Here is a 22,754-nt window from a genome sequence, read left to right as displayed (position 1 = left end):
AAAAAAAAACAGACATAAGATTTTTTTTTTATTGAAATCAAAACTCCCCCATGCAACCCTCTTTCACAATTTTTTTTTTTTTTAAAGTAGTCCAATGAATCTACGACGTAGTCCAAACGGTCCAGCGGAACCTACCTAAAAAAAGTTAGCAGTATAAAATGTAAAAAAAATAATAAATTTGCCACAATAGAAACCCCTGCTCCGCCGTTTGCTCTTGTAGGCTACAGCCTGGTTTAGGCCTGAGGCCTACAAGAGATCGGGAGCACGCTGATGACGTCAGCTGCCCGGCACGATGACGTCACTGCATCATGCCGACCACGCCGGGCCACTGAACTCGGTTAAAAATCATAAGTCAATTAGGTAATAAAAAGGGGGCATAGAAGATGTTAAACCATTTTCAGTGTTAATGCTGCGTTGCTGATCAATGATACTAAAGTAATATAGTAAAAAGAGTTCTTTAAATCTTCTCTATACATTAAACAGCACTTTACAAATAAACAACAAATGTTTTCCTATTTATTTATTTTTTATATATATTGCGTGTTTGATGTGTAAAGGTAGTAATGAGAAAACTCCGATAGATTGGGGGGGGGGGGCGCCTTTTTATAGTTCGCCTCAGGCAGCAGAGGGGCTAGGTTCACCCCTGAGAGGGGGTGTAGCGCTGTCCAAAGGGTGGGGTGTGTGGCATGGCACTATCTACAGGGGGGTGTGTGTGGCGCTCCTCCTTCGGCCTCCTCTACCGCTGTCAGCTGGCCGCAGATGACAGCTTAAGGGGCTGCGTGTTTGAGACCTCTGCTCTATAGCCTATTTGCTGAAACCCAGGACATCCTGTAGATTACTGCCCATCTCTAATGTTTTGGAGTGGACGATTCCATTAACAACATACTGTGAAGTAGCTATTTCTAAAGTTGCCTAATATTTTTAGTACTTAAAAAATAGAGACACTCTTTAAAAACAGTTCACTAAAAGCTTAGATGGGGCTTTCCTAGGTTACTACTTAACTAATTTAAAATTTATACAAAAGCTTTCAAGCAACTAATTTCATATACAACATTTATACAAATGTGGGAATTAAAAAATAAACATTAGTTACATTTCTGCTCACACCTAGTAAACCATTCACATTGAGTATTAGAGTATTGCTCACATGAATTAGTAGTTCAGTAGTTTATGACTCATGCACAAACAGTTTTTATGCCTGCCCTTGATTTTGTATTTAATTATTTATTTGCATTTATTTACTTAATTATTGTATTTATAACTTATAAAATAGAGAAGCATACAATTTTCTAGAACACGTGAGTTGACAATACTGCTCTAACTCAAGGATGTGTAGTGTATCTATTGGATAACTGGTTAGGACTAAACACAGGGATAGTTTTATAGAAAGTGGGGCCCTAGACAACATAGGGCCTTCCACAATCATTATTAGACAATGTTACACAGTTTTTTCAGAATGATTTTATCAGAATACTGTCATACAATCTCAAATATTACTTCCATACAATAAAGTCATACTACTTTTTTATACTTGCCATATATTGCCCACACAATACAGCCATTCTATGCCCAAATAAATCTACCATTCAGTATCCCTACAATATTGTCACACAATGTCTTAATAATACTCCCATACAGTATCCACATAATACTACAATTAAATTCCCAAATAATACCACACTACCATACTGTCACAATCGGTAGGTATGTGGACCCACTTGGCCGTACCGCCATAGCGAGATAGCAGCTTGCCAAACAATATACCAAGTAAAGTCTATAGTCCGAGCAAGGGTACCTGTGGTAGTGCAGACAGTAGCGGGGGCTAAGCTCAGATGGGACCTTGGCAGCAGACACCAGGCGTGGTGTAACACAACACGACTCCAACTCTTTTAAGGCACAGGAACAAGGTAGCACGGGATGCAGGATACAGGTAGCAGGAACGGGAACACTGGGAACAGGAAAACACTAAGAAACCATTTGCTAGACTGACACGGGAAAACACAACAACGCTCAGGCAATGAGTGAAGGGGCAGGGCCCTTCTTATAGTCCAGAGTGATTAGACAATTCTAAACATGTGTGGGCGCTGACCCTTTAAGGGCGGGACTGAGCTCGCGCATGCACCCTAGTGGTCACTGCAAGCCAGCACGGCCGCATGTGCTGGCATCTCAGGGAAGGAAGGCGTCGGCAGGATGAGAGGAGTCTGCGGTCTGCGGCCGTTACACAGATGCATCGAAAGTTGGAACTAAAAGTGAAGCTAAATGTGCTTGGGGGGGCCCTAGGAAATAGATGCCCTGGGTAATTGCTCAGTTTTCCACTCCCTGAAAGCGGCCTAGAATAAACATGGTGTCAATCACGTGACCCATGTGTCATGTACCTCCTGGCATTCAGTTAGCCAGAGGGTTTCAGACAGAAGACATGTGCTGGGTCAAATGGCACACATGGATGTCACCCTAAACAAAAAAATGTTCCAAGGCTATAATATCTGAAGCAGTGGCGGTGGAGATATTTACTCAAAATTTAGGGGCATATTTATGAAAATAAAGGGTGTGGTTATGCAAATAGAGACTGTGGCAAGGTATTGCATGATTTGTATACTGAAAAAATGACTGACAGTGGTATAATATAAATTGTGGGTTGCAAGTAACTGGGTTCAATTCACTGCAATAGGCAGAGAAACTGATTAATCTGTAAGGCAGTGTACAGATGTCACGGTTATTTTGCGTCTTTTTCTGCAATTTTCAGAAAATCGGGGCAAAACCTCATCACTGTGCAGCGATTGTGAGAAATGTAGCAAAAAAACACAATTTGCTTCTGCCTCTCCAATCTCGCAACAAACTCTTTCGTTCTTCAAATCCTTCCTCCTCTAAACTCTTAGGGTATGTTCACACGGCTTATTTACGGCTCGATTTACGTCCGAAAATGCGGCTCGATAGCGTCGGCAAACATCTGCCCATTGAAAGCAATGGGTTTTACGTTGGTCTGTTCCCACGAGGCGTAAATATCCGCGTCGCTGTCAAAAGACGGCGCGTAAATAGACGCCCGCGTCAAAGAAGTGCCTGTCACTACTACAGACGTAAATGGAGCCGTTTTCCATTGACTCCATGGAAAAACAGCTCCATTTAACGTCCGTAATGGACGCAGCAAAAAGCGCCTCAACATGCCATTATGGCTGAAATTACGGTGCTGTTTTCTCCTGAAAACAGCCTCGTCATTTCAGCCGTTATGGACGCTGCCGTGTGAACATACCCTTATTTTATTTGTTTTTCTCACAAACATAAAGTTGTGCTCTTCCGTCCTGTGACTGTCTCCTCTCCACTCAGACTTTAAAATGGCTACCCAGCCTCTCCCCCTTCCAATTTATGCAGTACACTTTGGCTCCTCCACCTCTTTCCCATGGTGCACCCTGTCCCCATCATGCCAGTACCGTTGTACAACGGACACCACCGATGCCCGACAGAACCCATTGACTTTAATGGGTTCCGTCGGGGTGTCCGCGGTTTTACCGTAAACAATAGCACAGCATGCTGCGCTATTGTTTCCAATATTTTCAGCCCCAATGGGGCCCCCAATGCAGATGTGAACTAAGCCCTGAAAAAGTGGTGAACCATTTAATTTTCAAAGTAAATGAATACATTCAAAACTGGAATACCCCTATAAGACCACTAGTCGAGTGTAAACATTTGTTACTCAAGTGTTTACACTCTTAGGGTATGTTCACACGTGCACGTCCGTTACACCCGAAATTACGGGGCTGTTTTCAGGAGAAAACAGCCCCGTCATTTCAGCTGTAACGGCATGTGCAGGCGGTTGAACGCCGCGTCCATTATGGACGTAATTGGCGCTGCTTTTCATTGGAGTCAATGAATAACGGCTCCAATTACGCCCCAAGAAGTGACAGGTCACTTCTTTGACGCGGGCTTCTATTTACGCGCCATCTTTTGACAGCGGCGCGTAAATATACGCCTAGTGTGAACAGACAAACGTCAGCCCGTTGCTTTCAATGGGCAGATGTTTGTCAATGCTTTCAAGCCGCATTTTTCGGACGTAATTCGGGGCAAAAACGCCCGAATTACGTCCGTAATTAGTGTGTGTGAACATACCCTAAGCCTTAACTGTTAAGCTTGCTGCAAAATGAAACAAGAAATAAGATATGAATAACAACATCAGAAGAATCCATGTTGAATAAGGCTGATGGTATAAATGGGTTGTCCAGGATTAGATAAAAAAAACAGCACCACTCTTCTCCATGGCCTGTGGCTGGTATTACAGCATTCATTACAATGAGTATAAGCTGCAATACCAGACACAGCCTATGGATAAGAGGGGTACTGTTTCTGTATAATCTCAAACAACTCCTTCAGCATTGCTATAAATTACTCAAACATAAAACTAATATTACATTAAAGAAACTGATGATCAAAAATGTCAAATTTAGACCTACAGCACAGAGAATAAATATGCTTTCAGAATAAGTACGCTACTTGTGACTGCTTTCCGATATCATAAAAACAGCCGCGATTTTTTTTTGCCACCAGATGAAATGTATCAAAATGCAGAAAGGAACTTGGCTCATTCTCAATAGAAAACAAGTACTCACCATGGAATATTTGGCCAAACGGCACATAAACAAAACTTAAGTGGGATGTATTATTAAATTACAGATAGAAGACCAATAAATGATTCCTTATGAATATTGCTAGTATCACTTGACAATAATGTTATATGGGGTCACAATCGCATATTCGATTGCACACAAAGTAAAATCAAACCATTCTGTGTGGCCAAGGTACAAGTCAGTATTTCCTAAAACAGGTAAATCTTAACATTATTATGACTTCATAGAAGGACACCCCTGATCCCGGCTTCCCAAGCCTTGGAGGATATTGGAGAGCGAGCTTAACTTCAGTCAAACCTACAAGTTCAGGTTTGGCTTAAGCTATTCTTTAGGGGGAAAAAAACAGTGATACAACTATGTAAGCTATAGATATCAATCTACATTTAGTTTGTGTAACACTAGAGTTGCTCTACATATATAAAGAGGATCTGTCTATAAATGAAGCAGGGCCAGTTTTAGACAAAGTGTGGCCCTGGGCAAGGTTAAAAGTGGGGCCCCAAATGCTGAATTAGGGCTTGTTCACATCTAGGTCTGGATTCCATTAATGGCTTCTGTCAAACCACTATACAAAGACCAATATTACCACCATGTAGTGACCATATAGTGGTGGATGCCAGTTATACACAGGAGCTCTGCAGACCATATAATTGATTAAAGCACATTTATATCTAGTGACTCACAGGTGATGTTTTCTCTGATTAGAGTTGTTCCCTTTCCCTGTTTTTTTCTCTATCCGGCCCAGACCACTGTGACAACTTATTCCAGCCACAACTCGTCTCTGCAGAATTTGACACACAGACATGTTGGTTTCTCGCTTTTCCAGCACCCTCCCCACCTATACCCCATCCTCTAAACAAACTCGTAATCTACAGTGCCCCAGATGGTAATAATGATCCCTGAGTGCTTGACACAATAAAAGTGCCCCATCAGTAACCCTGCCCCCACAGCAGTAATGCTCCCTTTGTGTCCCCTGTAGATAGCGCCACACACAGCCCCCTGTAGATAGTGCCACACACAGCCCCCATGTAGACAGCACCACAGTCCTCCCTCTTATATATAGTGCCAGACAACCCCCCTTAGTAGACAGTGCCACACAACCCCCCTTAGTAGATAGTGCCAGACAACCACTCCTTATTAAATAGTGCCACACAGCCCCTCTTGTATATAGTGCCACGCAGCCCCCCTTGTGTACAGTGCTACACAGCGCCCAGTGCCACACAGCCCCTCTTGTATATATTGCCACACAGCACCCCTTGTGTACAGTGCTACACAGCGCCCAGTGCCACACAGCCCCTCTTGTATATAGTGCCACACTGCCCCCCTCCATTCTATATAGTGCCACTTCTTTGTATATATAGTGCCACAAAGCCCTCCGTTGTATATAGTGCTACATAGCGTCCCTCTTGTTGACAGTGCTACACAGTGCCCCCCTTTGTATATAGTGCTACACAGTGCCCCCCTTTGTATATAGAGAGGACAAAAAACACACACAAGGGTATGTATATGGCAAAAAGTCTATAGACACTAGATGTATCGCAAAAAATAAAAAATTTATTAATGACAATTTACACCACATAAACATAATTAAAATCATTTAAAAAGCAAATGCATGCTAGAGCTGGTCTCCTGGGGAATGCCACCCTGATAAGTAGCCAGTATAAAAAAAAAACAAAAAAAACAGAAAAGGACCTGCCTACAAACTCCTCCAATAAATGTAATGTAAATATGGATCTGAGTAAACCAAATATTGCATCAAACCGTGATGTATACAAACATGAGGTGTACAAATCCTACTAGATCATTAAAGTTGATTACCCCTGAGGAAGCCATGTTCTGGCGATACGCGTGGGGCATCCAGACCAGGCGCTGCCATTCCCCTGCTTGTTTCAGAAGCGCCCGGGCTCGGCGACTCAGCAGTCGCCTTTCTGCCCGGGCGCTTCTTCACTCAGTGGCGTTGCTACCGCTGTAGCAGGATTGCGGCCGCTAGTGGGGACACCCCCATGGTCGGCAGCGCCACTATCAGCCTCTGCAGCTGCTACAGCGGTAGCGACGCCACTATAGCAGAGCAGGGAGGTATCTCTGTACTTTGCTAACTACTAGCGGCACTGTAGATCCCTGAAGGAGTGGAATCCCTGTGTGGTCGGGGAATCCGCTCCTGGAGCGCTCCGCTAGATGTCTCTGTCCATATATGGACAGTGACATCAGGGGCAACTCCTGAAGCAGAATCCCCGTCCATTTTGTGACCGGGGATTCCACTACAGGTGAAGCCAGTGACTTCACTGTCCATAAATGGACAAAGACGACAGGGGCTTTTCTGGAGTGGAATCCCCGGTCACATATATGGACAGAGGCATCAAGCGGAACGCTCCAGTAGCAGAACCCCTTCTGGCCAGTGAGCTGCAGTGGCGCTACCTACAGAAAGGGGGGCGTGCTATCTACAAGGGGGCTGTTGGCTGTGTGCCACTACCTACAAGGGGGCTGTGTGGCACTACCGACATGAGAGCTGTGTGGCACTACCTACAAGGAGCCTGTGTGGCACTACCTACAACAGGGCTGTGTGACACTACCTACAGGGTGCTGTGTGGCACTACGTACAAGGGGGCTGTGTGGCACTACCTACAGTGGGTTGTGTGGCACTATCTATATGGGGCTGTGTGGTACTACCTACTAGGGGGCTGTGTGGCACTACCTACAAGGAGGCTTTGTGGCACTACCTACAAGGAGGCTGTGTGGCACTATCTACAGGGGGAATATGTGAGTGGCGGGCTGTTGGTCATTTTACTGTGAGTGGGGGGCTGATGGTCATTTTACTGTGAGTGGGGGCTGATGGTCATTTTACCTTGAGTGGGGGGCTGATGCTCATTTTACTGTGAGTGGGGGGGGCTGATGGTCATTTTACTGTGAGTAGGGGGCTGATGGTCATTTTACTGTGAGTGGGGGGCTGATGGTCATTTTACTATGAGTGGCAAAAAGGTCAAACAATGCAGTAAATTCAAAATCTGCTTCAAAATTCCTGAAGGAATTTTGAGGCAGATTTTTTTTGCCTTACAAAAAACGCTGTGTGAACATACTCTACGAGTGTAGTGCTTGTTTTTAGTAAAAGTATAATTCTCCCCATAGAGCCCACAGCAGTCAGACTCCCCTCTGCAGTATAATTCTCCCCCATAGAGCCCTCAGCAGTCAGACCCCCCTGTGCAGTATAATTCTCCCCTTAGAGCCCTCAGCCGTCAGAGCCCCCTGTGTAGTATAATTCTCCCCATAGAGCCCACAGCAGTCGGATCCCCCTGTGCAGTATAATTCCCCCCATAGAGCCTTCAGCTGTCAGACTCACTCTTGCAGTACAATCCAACCCCACATATCATTTATATATTTGGCAAGGACGTGGTGTCCGAGGCACAGTTAGCTCCGCACACAGCCCGACCTGCAAGAAGCCGCTGAAGAAGGAGATATGAGTGCTCAGTCTGTCTGTTGTTTGTGCCTCTGTTTGTCTGTGTGTCTCTGTGTTTGTGTGTGTGTATAAGTTCCAGTATGTGTGTATGTGTGTCTTTGTGTGTGTGTATTTGTGTGTCTAAGTGCCTATATATGTACCTGTACAGTGGCATAGCTATAGGGGTCGCAGCCGCGACCGGACCCCCAAGCCTGGGTGGCCCTCAGGGCCCCCATTGCCACACAGCGCTGACCGTGCTTCCAACTGTATTTGTGCCCTCAGGACGCAAATACAGTACAGTGTAATGCTGAAGCCTTGCTCCAGCATTCACTATGCCGCAAACTGTCTGTGTGGCCGGGGAATCCGCTCCTGGAGCATTCCGCTTGATGTCTCTGTCCATGTATGGACAGTGACATCAGGGGCAACTCCTGAAGCGGAATCCCCGTCCACTCTGTGACCGGGGATTCCACTACAGGTGTAGCCAGTGACGTCACTGTCCATAAATGGACAAAGACGACAGGGGCTTTTTCTGGAGTGGAATCCCCGGTCACAGCGTCAGCAATGCTGTGGACGGGGATTCCACTTTAGGAGTTGCCCCTGATGTCACTGTCCATATATGGACAGAGACATCAGTGGAATGCTCCAGGAGCGGAATCCCTGGCCACAGGGGGATTCCACTCCTTCATTGAGCTACAGTCGCGCTACTTACAGGAAGGGGGGGGTGCTATCTACAAGAGGGCTGTTGGCTGTGTGCCACCACCTACAAGGGGGCTGTGTGGCACTACCTACCAGGGGGCTGTGTGGCACTACCTACAGGGGGCTGTGTGGCACTACCTACAAGAAGGCTGTGTGCCACTATCTAAAGGGGTAATATGTGAGTGGCGGGCTGATGGTAATTTTACTGTGAGTGGGGGGCTGATGGTCATTTTACTGTAAGTGGGGGGCTGATGGTCATTTTACTGTGGGTGGGGGGCTGATGGTCATTTTACTGTGAGTGACGGGCTAATGGTCATTTTACTGTGACTAGGGAGCTGATGGTCATTTTACTGTAAGTGGGGAGCTCATGGTCATTTTACAGTGAGTGGGGGGCTGATGGTCATTTGACTGTGAGTGGGGGGGGCTGATGGTCATTTTACTGTGAGTGGGGGGCTGATGGTCATTTGACTGTGAGTGGGGGGGGGGGCTGATGGTCATTTTACTGTGAGTGGGGGGCTGATGGTCATTTTACTGTGAGTGGAGGGTGATGTCATTTTACTGTGATTGACAAAAAGGTCAAACAATGCTGTAAATTCAAAATCTGCTTCAAAATTCCTGAAGGAATTTTGAGGCAGATTTTTTTTTGCCTTACAAAAAACGCTGTGTGAACATACCCTACGAGTGTAGTGCTTGTTTTTAGTAAAAGTATAATTCTCCCCATAGAGCCCACAGCAGTTAGACTCCCCTGTGCAGTAAAATTCTCCCCCATAGAGCACTCAGCAGTCAGACCCCCCTGAGCAGTATAATTCTCCCCATATAGACCTCAGCAGTCAGAGACCCCTGTATAGTATAATTCTCCCCATAGAGCCCTCAGCAGTCAGATCGCCCTGTGCAGTATAATTCCCCCATAGAGCCTTCAGCTGCCAGACCCACTCTTGCAGTACAATCCAACCCCACATATCATATATATATTTGGCAAGGATGTGGTGTCCGAGGCACAGTTAGCTCTGCCCACAGCCTGAAGCCTGCAAGAAGCCGCTGAGGAAGGAGATGTGAGTGCTCAGTCTGTCTGTTGTTTGTGCCTCTATTTGTCTGTGTGTCTCTGTGTTTGTGTGTGTATAATTTCCAGCATGCGTGTATGTGTGTCTTTGTGTGTGTGTGTGTATTTGTGTGTCTAAGTGCCTATATATGTACCTGTACAGTGGCGTAGCCACAGGGGTCGCAACCACGGCCGGGCCCCCAAGCCTGGGGGTCCTGCAGGGCCCCCGTTGCCACACAGCGCTGACCGTGCTTCCAACTGTATTTGCGCCCTCAGGATGCAAATATAGTTCCGTGCAATGCTGAAGCCTTGCTCCAGCATTCACTATGCCGCAAACTGCTCGGCGCAGGCAGGCACGATGTAGTGACGTCATCGCGCCTGTCTGCGCCGAGTCACTCACAGCACAGACCAGAGGAGAAGGATTCTCCACCCGTCATGGGAACGGGATAGGTAAGTAATTATGTTATTATTTTTCTATTAGGTACGTACATATGGGGGCATTATACTGGGTATGGTAGCTGCTGAGGGGTCATTATACTATATGGGGAGCATTATACTGTATAGGACAGAATTGTACTGTATGGGGGGCATTATACTGTATGGGACAGCTATGGGGGAATTATACTGTATGGGGCAGCTATAGGGGGCATTATACTGTATCGGAGCATTATACTGTATGGGAGAGCTATGGGGGCATTATACTGTATGGGGAGCATAATACTGTATGTGGCAGCTATGGGGTTCATTATACTGTATGGGGCATTATATTGTATGGAGTGCATTATACTGTATGGGGGCATTATACTGTATGGGGCAGCTATGGGTGGCAATATACTGTGGGGCAGCTGTGTGGGCATTATACTGTGGGGGCAGTTATGGGGGGCATTATACAGTGTTGGGGCATCTATTGGGGCATTATACTGTGTGGGCAGCTATGGCGGCATTATACTGTGTGTGGGCAGCTATGGGGGCATTATACTGTGCTGGAGCAGCTATGGGGCATTATACTGTGGGGTCAGCTATGGAGAGCATTATACTGTGGAGGAGTTCATGGGATCTGTCGGCCAAGGCGGCTGGGCATAGGCGTGTGCATGGGTCTGGTTATGTTGGGAAGAGGTACAGTGGCCCAAGCTGAATTCTTGCACCGGGGCCCCATGAGCCTTTAGCTACGCCCCTGTATCTGTATATGTATATATTTGTGTGTGCATTTGTGTGTACATTATCTGCACTCAGAGTTATCACTGTGTATTATCTGTGGTGTTACATAGGATTGCAGGTGACATCTACTACAATATCTTAACTCAGAGTTATCATTGTGTGTAGGGCTGGGCGATTTTGCAAAAAAATGTAATCCAGATTTTTGTTATTTATTATTCCCTTATCTCCAAAAAATACCAAGACACAATTCTTTTAAAAAAGAGATTGCAGGCATAGTTATCCAATAATATATATTGATTATCATGATTGTCCCTTAGCTGCTGCGTGTGATCACACTCACTTACAGTGAAGGAAATAAGTATTTGATCCCTTGCTGATTTTGTAAGTTTGCCCACTGTCAAAGACATGAACAGTCTAGAATTTCTAGGCTAGGTTAATTTTACCAGTGAGAGATAGATTATATTTAAAAAAAAAACAGAAAATCACATAGTCAAAATTATATATATTTATTTGCATTGTGCACAGAGAAAGGAGTATTTGATCCCCTACCAACCATTAAGATTTCAGCCTCCTCCAGACCAGTTACACGCTCCAAATCAACTTGGTGCCTGCATTAAAGACCGCTGTCTTAAATGGTCACCTGTATAAAAGACTCCTGTCCACAGACTCAATTAATCAGCCTGACTCTAACCTCTACAACATGGGCAAGACCAAAGAGCTTTCTAAGGATGTCAGGGACAAGATCATAGACCTGCACAAGGCTGGAATGGGCTACAAAACCATAAGTAAGACGCTGGGTGAGAAGGAGACAACTGTTGGTGCAATAGTAAGAAAATGGAAGACATACAAAATGACTGTCAATCGACATCGATCTGGGGCTCCATGCAAAATCTCACCTCGTGGGGTATCCTTGATCCTGAGGAAGGTGAGAGCTCAGCCGAAAACTACACGGGGGGAACTTGTTAATGATCTCAAGGAAGCTGGGACCACAGTCACCAAGAAAACCATTGGTAACACATTACGCCGTAATGGATTAAAATCCTGCAGTGCCCGCAAGGTCCCCCTGCTCAAGAAGGCACATGTACAGGCCCGTCTGAAGTTTGCAAATGAACATCTGGATGATTCTGAGAGTGATTGGGAGAAGGTGCTGTGGTCAGATGAGACTAAAATTGAGCTCTTTGGCATTAACTCAACTCGCCGTGTTTGGAGGAAGAGAAATGCTGCCTATGACCCAAAGAACACCGTCCCCACTGTCAAGCATGGAGGTGGAAACATTATGTTTTGGGGGTGTTTCTCTGCTAAGGGCACAGGACTACTTCACCGCATCAATGGGAGAATGGATGGAGCCACGTACCGTCAAATCCTGAGTGACAACCTCCTTCCCTCCACCAGGACATTAAAAATGACAATGACCTGAAACATACAGCCAAGGCAACAAAGAAGTGGCTCAAAAAGAAGCACATTAAGGTTATGGAGTGGCCTAGCCAGTCTCCAGACCTTAATCCCATCGAAAACTTATGGAGGGAGCTGAAGATCCGAGTTGCCAAGCGACAGCCTCGAAATCTTAATGATTTACAGATGATCTGCAAAGAGGAGTGGGCCAAAATTCCATCTAACATGTGTGCAAACCTCATCATCAACTATAAAAAACATCTGACTGCTGTGCTTGCCAACAAGGGTTTTGCCACCAAGTATTAAGTCTTGTTTGCCAAAGGGATCAAATACTTATTTCTCTGTGCACAATGCAAAAAAATATATATAATTTTGACTATGTGATTTCATATTTTTTTTTTATATAATCTATCTCTCACTGGTAAAATTAACCTAGCCTAAAAATTCTAGATTGTTCATGTCTTTGACAGTGGGCAAACTAACAAAATCAGCAAGGGATCAAATACTTATTTCCTTCACTGTATGAAAGGGACAATGCTGATAATCATCATATATACACTACCGTTCAAAAGTTTGGGGTCACCCAGACAATTTTGTGTTTTCCATGAAAACTCACACTTATATTTATCAAATGAGTTGCAAAATGACTAGAAAATATAGTCAAGACATTGACAAGGTTAGAAATAATGATTTTTATTTGAAATAATAATTTTCTGCTTCAAACTTTGCTTTCGTCAAAGAATGCTCCATTTGCAGCAATTACAGCATTGCAGACCTTTGGCATTCTAGCTGTTAATTTGCTGAGGTAATCGGGAGAAATTTCACCCCATGCTTCCAGAAGCTCCTCCCACAAGTTAGATTGGCTTGATGGGCACTTCTTGCGTACCATACGGTCAAGTTGCTCCCACAGCAGCTCTATGGGGTTGAGATCTGGTGACTGCGCTGGCCACTCCATTACAAATAGAATACCAGCTGCCTGCTTCTTCCCTAAATAGTTCTTGCATAATTTGGAGGTGTGCTTTGGGTCATTGTCCTGTTGTAGGATGAAATTGGCTCCAATCAAGCGCTGTACACAGGGTATGGCATGGCATTGCAAAATGGAGAGATAGCCTTCCTTATTCAAAATCCCTTTTACCTTGTACAAATCTCCCACTTTACCAGCACCAAAGCAAACCCAGGCCATCACATTACCTCCACCATGCTTGACAGATGGTGTCAGGCACTCTTCTAGCATCTTTTCAGTTGTTCTACATCTCACAAATGTTCTTCTGTGTGATCCAAACACCTCAAACTTCGATTTGTCTGTCCATAACACTTTTTTCCAATCTTCCTCTGTCCAATGTCTGTGTGCTTTTGCCCATATTAATCTTTTCCTTTTATTAGCCAGTCTCAGATTTGGCTTTTTCTTTGCCACTCTGCCCTGAAGGCCAGCATCCCGGAGTCGCCTCTTCACTGTAGACGTTGACACTAATGAAGCTACCAGTTGAGGACCTGTGAGGCGTCTATTTCTCAAACTAGAGACTCTAATGCACTTGTCTTGTTGCTCAGTTGTGCAGCGGGGCCTCCCACTTCTCTTTCTACTCTGGTTAGAGCCTGTGTGTGCTGTCCTCTGAAGGGAGTAGTACACACCGTTGTAGGAAATCTTCAGTTTCTTGGCAATTTCTCGCATGGAATAGCCTTCATTTCTAAGAACAAGAATAGACTGTCGAGTTTCACATGAAAGCTCACTTTTTCTAGCCATTTTGAGAGTTTAATCGAACCCACAAATGTAATGCTCCAGATTCTCAACTAGCTCAAAGGAAGGTCAGTTTTATAGCTCCTCTAAACAGCAAAACTGTTTAAAGTTGTGCTAACATAATTGCACAAGGGTTTTCAAGTGACACACGGAGCTGTTAAGTGCCTTTTGCGCACGCAAAACGCCGCGTTTTTTGCATGTGCAAAACGCACATGCTCGTGTAAACCAGGCCTAAAGATGTCGCGCGAACGGAGGGTCGGTCATAGCAATGATGGAGCCTGCAAAACGTGGCTGTCCTAAACATCTACTGAGGGACCGGCCCTGGGGGCACATGAGCCCGGCCCTGCACTTTATTAATGTTCTAATGCAATTGGCATCTTATATGTATAACAACATTGGTTGTTTTCTGCATTACTTTATTTCCATATTGATATGGTGATATGTGCACATGGTATTACCTTTGATGTATTAGGGCATTCTTACCCCTATTTATTCTTATATTCCCATTAATATATGTATTTTATTTTTTGACCTTTGTCTATACCTTATCAGAGGTGTATATATAATGCAGTGGGACAGTTTTTATTTACAACGGATCCCTGTTTTTTAATTGTTTTTTTATCTCAATAGAACTTGGATTATTAAAAAAAAGTTTTTGACTTGCTACTTATTTTAGGTGTGCATATTCATTAAATGTGTATTAACTTTGATATAAGTATGAATTCTTAAAAAAGAACAAGGTTAAAATTTTATTTTTAAGCTTATGATTAATGCCCCACGGAGCAGCATTGACTTGACCACAATAGGGAGAAGACAGAGACGGCACGCTGTTCGGTTGTTAATAGCCGTGCCGAGTTGCAGATAAAACTATTGTTTAAAATCACTGAAAAATGCCATACTTAGGGCTTATTCACACAGACGTATAATACGTCCGTGCGACGCGCGTTATTTTCACGCGCGTCGCACGGACCTATGTTACTGAATGGGGCCGTTCAGACTGTCAGTGAATTTCACGCAGCATATGTCCGCATCATGAAACGCACGACATGTCCTATATTTGGCCGTGTTTCGCGCTGCACGCACCGATTGAAGTCAATGGGTGCGTGCAAATCGCACTCGGCACACGGAAGCACTTCCGGGTGACACGCGTGATTCGCGCAACAGCAGTAATAACAATGAATGAAAACACGTGCTTTTCTGTTTGTAAACATAAAAACAGAGTGTCATCATGATGCCGTCTGCGCGAAAATCATGCAGCCGCACACCATATGCTGATGTCACACGGACCTTTTGCGCAGGGTTTTTTGCACGCGCAAAACTACCACGCTCGTGTGAATCCGGCCTTACTCATACGAGGGAAGGTTATACACCAGTTCCCAGCAGGATGTAGACACACCACAATGCTACATAGAGGAAAATCGCACAGGTGAAAAATACAGATAAACAGCCACTCTCACACCTACTATTTATGATGGTGAGGGTGGCTGCTTAGTATTATCATTGCACACAGATATGGCTAAAAGTACTGTTTACCTGTAAAATTGTGCAGCCATTAATGAATAAATCCTTTAGTTTACACAATTTTGCAGGTAACTAGCCATTATACTGGCAACACCGCGCTGCCATTAACAAGCAATTTGGCAACCGCGCCGTTGTCAAGTTTGCAGGATTTGTTGATTTTGGCTGATGATCTAATGCAGCCTGACTGTCCAGCACATCATTGGCTGTCTGACAATCCAGTGATGTCAGCCGTTGGGGGGAAAAGGATCAGCATGGCAGATTTATACATGCCCTGTTTGTTCCCGGTTGGAGAAAATCCACTGTCAGAGGAATCAGCAGTAGCTTATTTCGTACATCACGTAAAAATTAAACATGCATGGTCCGCAAGTTTATGGGGGAGTCAGTGGACCCCCACCCCAGACCCCTATAATGATTTTTTTATAGATACAATTATTTATTGTATTTTATTTGCAACATGCAAAACTCTGTCACCAGCATTCTCACACCTTCTCTGCACTAGGTCCTCTGCACTAGGTCCTGACGCCAAACAGGGACAGAATGTGGTGTGGATTAGTGCACACAACATCCTGACACGGACAAGCATCAGCGATCCTCCAGTCAAAAGTTAATATTTGACTATACATTGCAAATGTATAGTCATCATACTTGGTGCCCTGCTCCTGAACAATCCTACCGCCGTTCCAGCAATCCAGTCCCCCATTTACATCTTTCCAAAATGGCCTACAGTCTCAGACTTCCCTATGCAGAGCATTCTTAAAAATCTGAGACGCACCCCCTCACTGCTGATTACTCAGAGCGCCAATGATGTCATCGGCGCTGGCTGATTGGAGGACAGTGTAGAGGGGGGGTCTCAGACCTCCCAAGAACATGCTGCATAGGTAGGTCCGAGAATGCGGTGGACATTTTGGAAAGATGGTAAAAAAAGAACTGAAATGCGACAGGTTCAATCAGAAGGGGGCCAACGGGTATGATGACTATACATTTGCAATGTATAGTCAATGTATAGTCAAATTTTTACTTTTGACTGGAGGGTCGCTTTAAGGTCCTTTTACACAGGCAGACTTTTCTGCTGGTAACAGTGCCGATTGACGAGAACAGCATGTCGATCGCCACACATTTGCTCTATTTACATGGAGAAATTATCGTGAGCTGAAATGGGGAGATGTGCTGCCGACAACTGTTCATTTTTTTGGCAGAATAAAAGATGCGATCAGTCGACAAACTAGCGTTTGCTCATTTGTTAGCTGAATGATGTAATGTTAACACTAGGCAATGATCAGGCTCTACGGACGATCATCTGCCTATGTAAAATGGCCTTTAGTTCTGCGGTGGCGACTGTAGTATAAAGGACCTGGGAGCCAGGAGCAGTAAGTTAATACTGCTGTCTGAATCTTTTTATTTTTTGCACTGGTTTTGGGTCTGATTTATTTAGAAGTCTGGTCCTGGGTCTGCTTTGTTTAGGGGATCTGGTCTGGGTTCTGATTTATTTAGTGGGCCTGATTTGTTTAGGGGGTATGGTCTGAGGTTTGATTCATTTTTGCAGGTCTAGGGTCTGATTTATAAAGGGACCTAATGTATTTAGGGGTCTGGTTGAGATACAAATTAATTTTATAAATAAAATAAAATTTGTGTGTGCACCCCTGAGAGGGATAGCTGTCTAATGTATACAGTCGATCTTACAGTCTTTCCATTGGGGCAGTAAGAAATATGGATTGCACACCTCTGACTTGGATCTGACTACCAGAATGTGCACATTTTAATTACTCAAGTGACATTTTACACCTTTAGGCCTCATGCACATTTCCCGGACCGAACACAGTTCAGTTCAGGGAGCCGGGCTCCTATCATCATAGTTATCTATGACGCGGTGAGTCACTGCCTCCCCACGCGACTACTGTCCCATACTGAAAACATGTTTCAGTATGGGACAGTATACCCGCGGGAAGGCAGGGACAACTAGCATCATACATAACTATGATGGTAGGAGCCTGGCTCCCTGAACTGAACTGTGTTCGGTCCGGGAAATGCGGCCGACCATGCGGACCGTATATCACGGACCGAACACAGTTGTGTGCATGAGGCCTTACTCAGAGGATAATGTTTCCAGAGCCGCCCATTAAGAAAATAAGCTAATTGCTGAATTGACAAGTAGCCTAATACAGCCTTCACCTCACGAATTTAAGAATTGTAGCTATAATGTGATTTGTTTTTAATTTTTTTGATGAAACACACACTACCTTCTGTTACCTTACAGCTACCCCATTTCCTGTTTTTTTCCATAGATCTTTCGCTTAATCTCTTCAGAAATATCAAGGCAGCGTAAGTGTATTTTTCTGTGTCCCAGGCAGTTCTTTTCATTGAGCTATCTGAAATGTTGGACAGCTTCACTACTGAATCTGTTGACCAGGTTCATTTGATGCCTGCCCTGCACGTCTGGCCCTTGTAGTTCCGGAATGCAAGTCTTTCTGCACTTAGTCTAGTGCCTTGCTGGCTCTATACAAACTGTTGCTGCTTATTTGTGTACCCCACCTGTACTGTATCCTGACCATATCTCTGTCTCATGCTTCAACTTGTTGTTGCTTATCTGTGTACCGAGTTTGGACTGTTTCCTATGTCTCTGCCTCTTGCTACAACCTGTTGCCGCTTATTTGTGTACTTAACCTGTACTGTTACTTGACTACTCTTACTATTAACACCCTATTGCCTGATCGTTTCAGTCACTGGACTTCCAATCTGCTACAGTCCTTGACAGGACATACCGTCCCATTATGGAGTCCAATGAAACAGGCCCTTTCATAACAATGAGGCACAAAAATTGCCAAGCTACAAGAATTTGGCACCTCTTAACAAGAACATTTTTCTCAGCTGCAAAATCTAGCGATAGTTCAGCAAAAATACATTATTGAATTGCACAAACAACTTCTGGATGTTCGTGGCTCAGCCAAAGACTCAAGTTCATGCATGCCACTACCTTTAAAGTTCAGTGTTGACTGTCACCATTACCAAGGTTTTCTTAATCAAAGGTGTATATATTTTCAAATGCAACATGCTCCATTTACCAGTGAAAGGAAAAATATATTAATCTTCTGATATATGAAGCTCTAGCGTAGGCCTCTCCTTATGTAGAAAACAATAGGATTTTTTATTTTATATTTTGGATCACTTTATCATTGCTATGTATCAAGTTTTTGATTATCCTGTGTCACAGCTGAAGCTAAATTGCATAATCTGCAAAAAAGAAAAACGTTGTTGCTGAATACACAGAAGAATTTCGCGGCTGGGTAATAGATACCACATGGAATCTAGCAGCCCGGAACAGCCAATTTTGGTGATGGCTTTCAGAGCAAGTGAAGGCGGACTCAATTCAGTTGTGCATTAGAATTGATCAGAGACTTACTGAAAGAAGAATGGAAAGACCGCGCAATTTGGAAATAATCCTGTCTTCTCTTTCGGTCAATCAACACTAAAGACCAAGCAAAACACTGAATCTATATCTTTTGCAAATAGATGTTATTTGAAAACCTCTTACTTCGGGCAGAAATATAGACGACAAACAAAATCTTTGCCTTTTTTGTGGGTTTATTTATATTATAGAAATATTTATTAATAAGGCTCAACTATTTGAGCCCACTAACACAGCCCTTCTCAAATAGTGAATTTTTCAACATACTTAAATTCTTTATTTCATTCCATTTATTCTTTATTGTATTTCTTTAATAGGATCCAAAGCAAAACATTAATTGTTAAAAACACGTGTTGTCCTCAACTTCATAGCAATGATTTATTCTCCTATTTTAGCTTCCTTTATATTACCTTTCTATTGTGAGATTATTAAGGAACTCTATATCACTACTGCTCCTAGTATATATATCTCTCATTATATAGCTTTAAATATTATTCCTGATACTGCCAGTCACTATTTACTTAATCTCCTATGTCCCTACAGACGGGACACAGGATATGTATACAGATTTGTAATGTGCTTTATTATATTAGACCAACACATTAGTTAAAACAATTTGTCGCACATAGATCCCCCGACATGTTTCACAGCTTCTTCAGGGATCCACTATATGTACGGGGGCTCAGGGCACTATGCTGTTTAACAGCCGCGACCACAGCATCTGAGGCGTTAAATAGAGGGGAGCGGCCCCCTCCGACATCTCAGCCCCCCCTCACAATGAGATCGGGGATGACAATGGTTGTCATGGCAGCCCAGGGGCCACTGGCGTAGCTATAGGGGTCGCAGCGGTCGCAACTGCGACCGGGCCCCGAAGCCAGGGGGGCCCACGGCCCCCCGCACCACATCAATAAAAAGTTACTATAGTAACTCGGGCCGCGGGCCCCTGTTACTATAGTAACATACTTTACTTACCTTCCTGGTTCCGGATCGCAGCGGAGGTCCTGACGTCAAGCGCTGTGCGCAGCGCATGACGTCACAGCGCTATGCGCCGCGCACAGCATCGAGACGACAGAACTCCCGCCGCGACCGAAGAGGAAGGTAAGGTTAGCCCTGACTGGCGGGGTCCAATCAGCTGTTTTGAAGGGGCCGCAGCACTCGTACGAGAGCTGCTCCCCTTCATTCCTGTCACTTCATTCCGGTCACACTGTGAATCGGTGTCGGCGATTCACAGTGTGAGCAAGTAGTGAAATGAAGGGGAAGCAGCTCTCGTACGAGTGCTGCGGCCCCTTCAAAACAGCTGATTTGCGGGTCCCGGGCGACACATCAGCTATTGATGGCCTATCCTGAGGATAGGCCATCAATGTTTAGGGACTGCACAACGCCTAAGCCTACGATGTATCAGGCTTAGGGGGCCCATGAGACAGGATCACAGATTGTGTGATCCTGTCTGCTGGGCCCTGTATCTAAGCCAATCACATGGTAGGCTTAGATACATGGCCCATGCGTGATCCTGTCTGCTGGGCCCTGTATCTAAGCCTACCACACTGTAGGTTTAGATACAGGGCCCCAGCACACAGTAATCTTATACTGTATAAGATTACTGTCTGCTGGACCCTGTATCTAAGCCTACCTTGTGGTAGGCTTAGATACAGGGTCCCACAGACAGTATCACACATGGGTCCTGTATCTAAGCCTTAGGGTATGTGCACACACACTAATTACGTCCGTAATTGACGGACGTATTTCGGCCGCAAGTACCGGACCGAACACAGTGCAAGGAGCCGGGCTCCTAGTATCATAGTTATGTACGACGCTAGGAGTCCCTGCCTCGCTGCAGGACAACTGTCCCATACTGTAAACATGTTTTCAGTACGGGACAGTTGTTCGGCAGCGAGGCAGGGACTCCTAGCGTCGTACATAAGTACGACGCTAGGAGCCCGGCTCCCTGCACTGTGTTCGGTCCGGTAATGGCGGCCGAAATACGTCCGTCAATTACGGACGTAATTAGTGTGTGTGCACATACCCTAACACATGTGTTACTAATCATTTTTTGTGTGTTTTCTTACAGGTTCGGTCGTTGGACTACGGCGGATTCCAGGACTACTTCGATGACAGCTTTTTTTTTTATTAATAAAATGGTTAATGAGGGTTGTGTGTTTTTTTTTTTTATTTCAATAAAAATTTTTCTATGTCTTTGTGTTTTTTTTTAAACTATATTACTACCGCCTTAGTAATGGCCGCCGGCTGATTGACAGCATCCATTTCTAAGGCGGGGCTTAGTGTTAGCCGATGCAGAGGCCAACACTAACCCCCATTATTACCCCAGTACCCACCGCCGCCAGGGGTGCTGGGAAGAGCCGGGTACGATCCAGTACTTGACCATCTGTAGTGATGGTCGGCCACTGGGGTGGCCGCAGGCTGGTATTATCAGGAGGGGAAAGGTCAAAAACAGTGGCCCTTCCCACCCTGGTGATGCTAGGCTGCTGCTGCTTTATTGTATCTGGCTGGTTATGAAAAATGGGGGGGACCCAACGTCATTTAAAAAAAAATAATAATAATTGGAAAGAACGATGTGTGGTCCCCCCCAATTTTCATAACCAGCCAGATACAACACAGCAGCAGCAGGCAGCATTACAAGGGTGGGAAGGGCCACTGTTTTTGGCCTTCCCCAGCCTAATACTACCAGCCTGCGGCCACCCCGGTGCCTGCCAGTCACTACAGATGGTCGGGTACTGGTTCGTACCCGGCTCTTCCCAGTACTCCTGGTGGAGGTGGGTACCGGAGTAATAATGGGGGTTCGTGTTAGCCTCTGCACCTGCTAACATTAAGCCCCGCCTTAGTAATGGAGGTTGTCAATCAGCCAGCGGCCATTACTAAGGCGGTGATAATAAAGTTTAAAAAGATACAAGCACATAGAAAAAATATTTTATTGAAATAAAAAAACACAACCCTCATTAACCATTTTATTGAGAATAAAAAAAAACGCCGTCATTGAAGTCCTCGAATCCGAAGTCCAACAACCGAACCTGTAAAAAAACACAAACACACAAAAATAATCAGTAACACATAAAGAAGCAAAATTATTATTCTTACCTTTCCTGGGTCCAGCGCCGGAGCCGCAATGTCAGCGAGCTGGGCCCTGTATCTAATCCTATCATGTGTGATACTGTCTGCTGAGCTGTGTATCTAATCCAATCATGTGTGATACTGTCTGCTGGGCCCTGTATCTAATCGTATCTTGTGTGATACTGTCTGCTGGGCCCTATATCTAATCCGATCATGTGTGATACTGTCTGCTGAGCCACTGTATCTAATCCTATCATGTGTGATACTGCCTTCTGAGCCACTGTATCTAATCCTATCATGTGTGATACTGTCTGTTGAGCCACTGTATCTAATCCTATCACGTGTGGTACTGTCTGCTGAGCCACTGTATCTAATCCTATCATGTGTGGTACTGTCTGCTGAGCCACTATCTAATCCTATCATGTGTGATACTGCCTTCTGAGCCGCTGTATCTTATCCTATCATGTGTGATACTGTCTGCTCAGCCACTGTATCTAATCCTATCATGTGTGATACTGTCTGCTCAGCCACTGTATCTAATCCTATCCATAGTTTATAGGGTCGTAGTGCTATTGATATGCTATGCTGTCTCATATACACACATTATTTTTTGGGCGGACACATATGTATTGGGGCTATTTCCCCTGACATTTTAAGCCCTGACGGTATGTTCACACGGCAACGTCTGTTACGGCTGAAAT

This window comes from Rhinoderma darwinii, chromosome 4 (assembly GCF_050947455.1).
Source record: "Rhinoderma darwinii isolate aRhiDar2 chromosome 4, aRhiDar2.hap1, whole genome shotgun sequence".
Taxonomy (NCBI): Eukaryota; Metazoa; Chordata; class Amphibia; order Anura; family Rhinodermatidae; genus Rhinoderma; species Rhinoderma darwinii.
Note: the sequence above shows the minus strand (reverse complement) of the source record.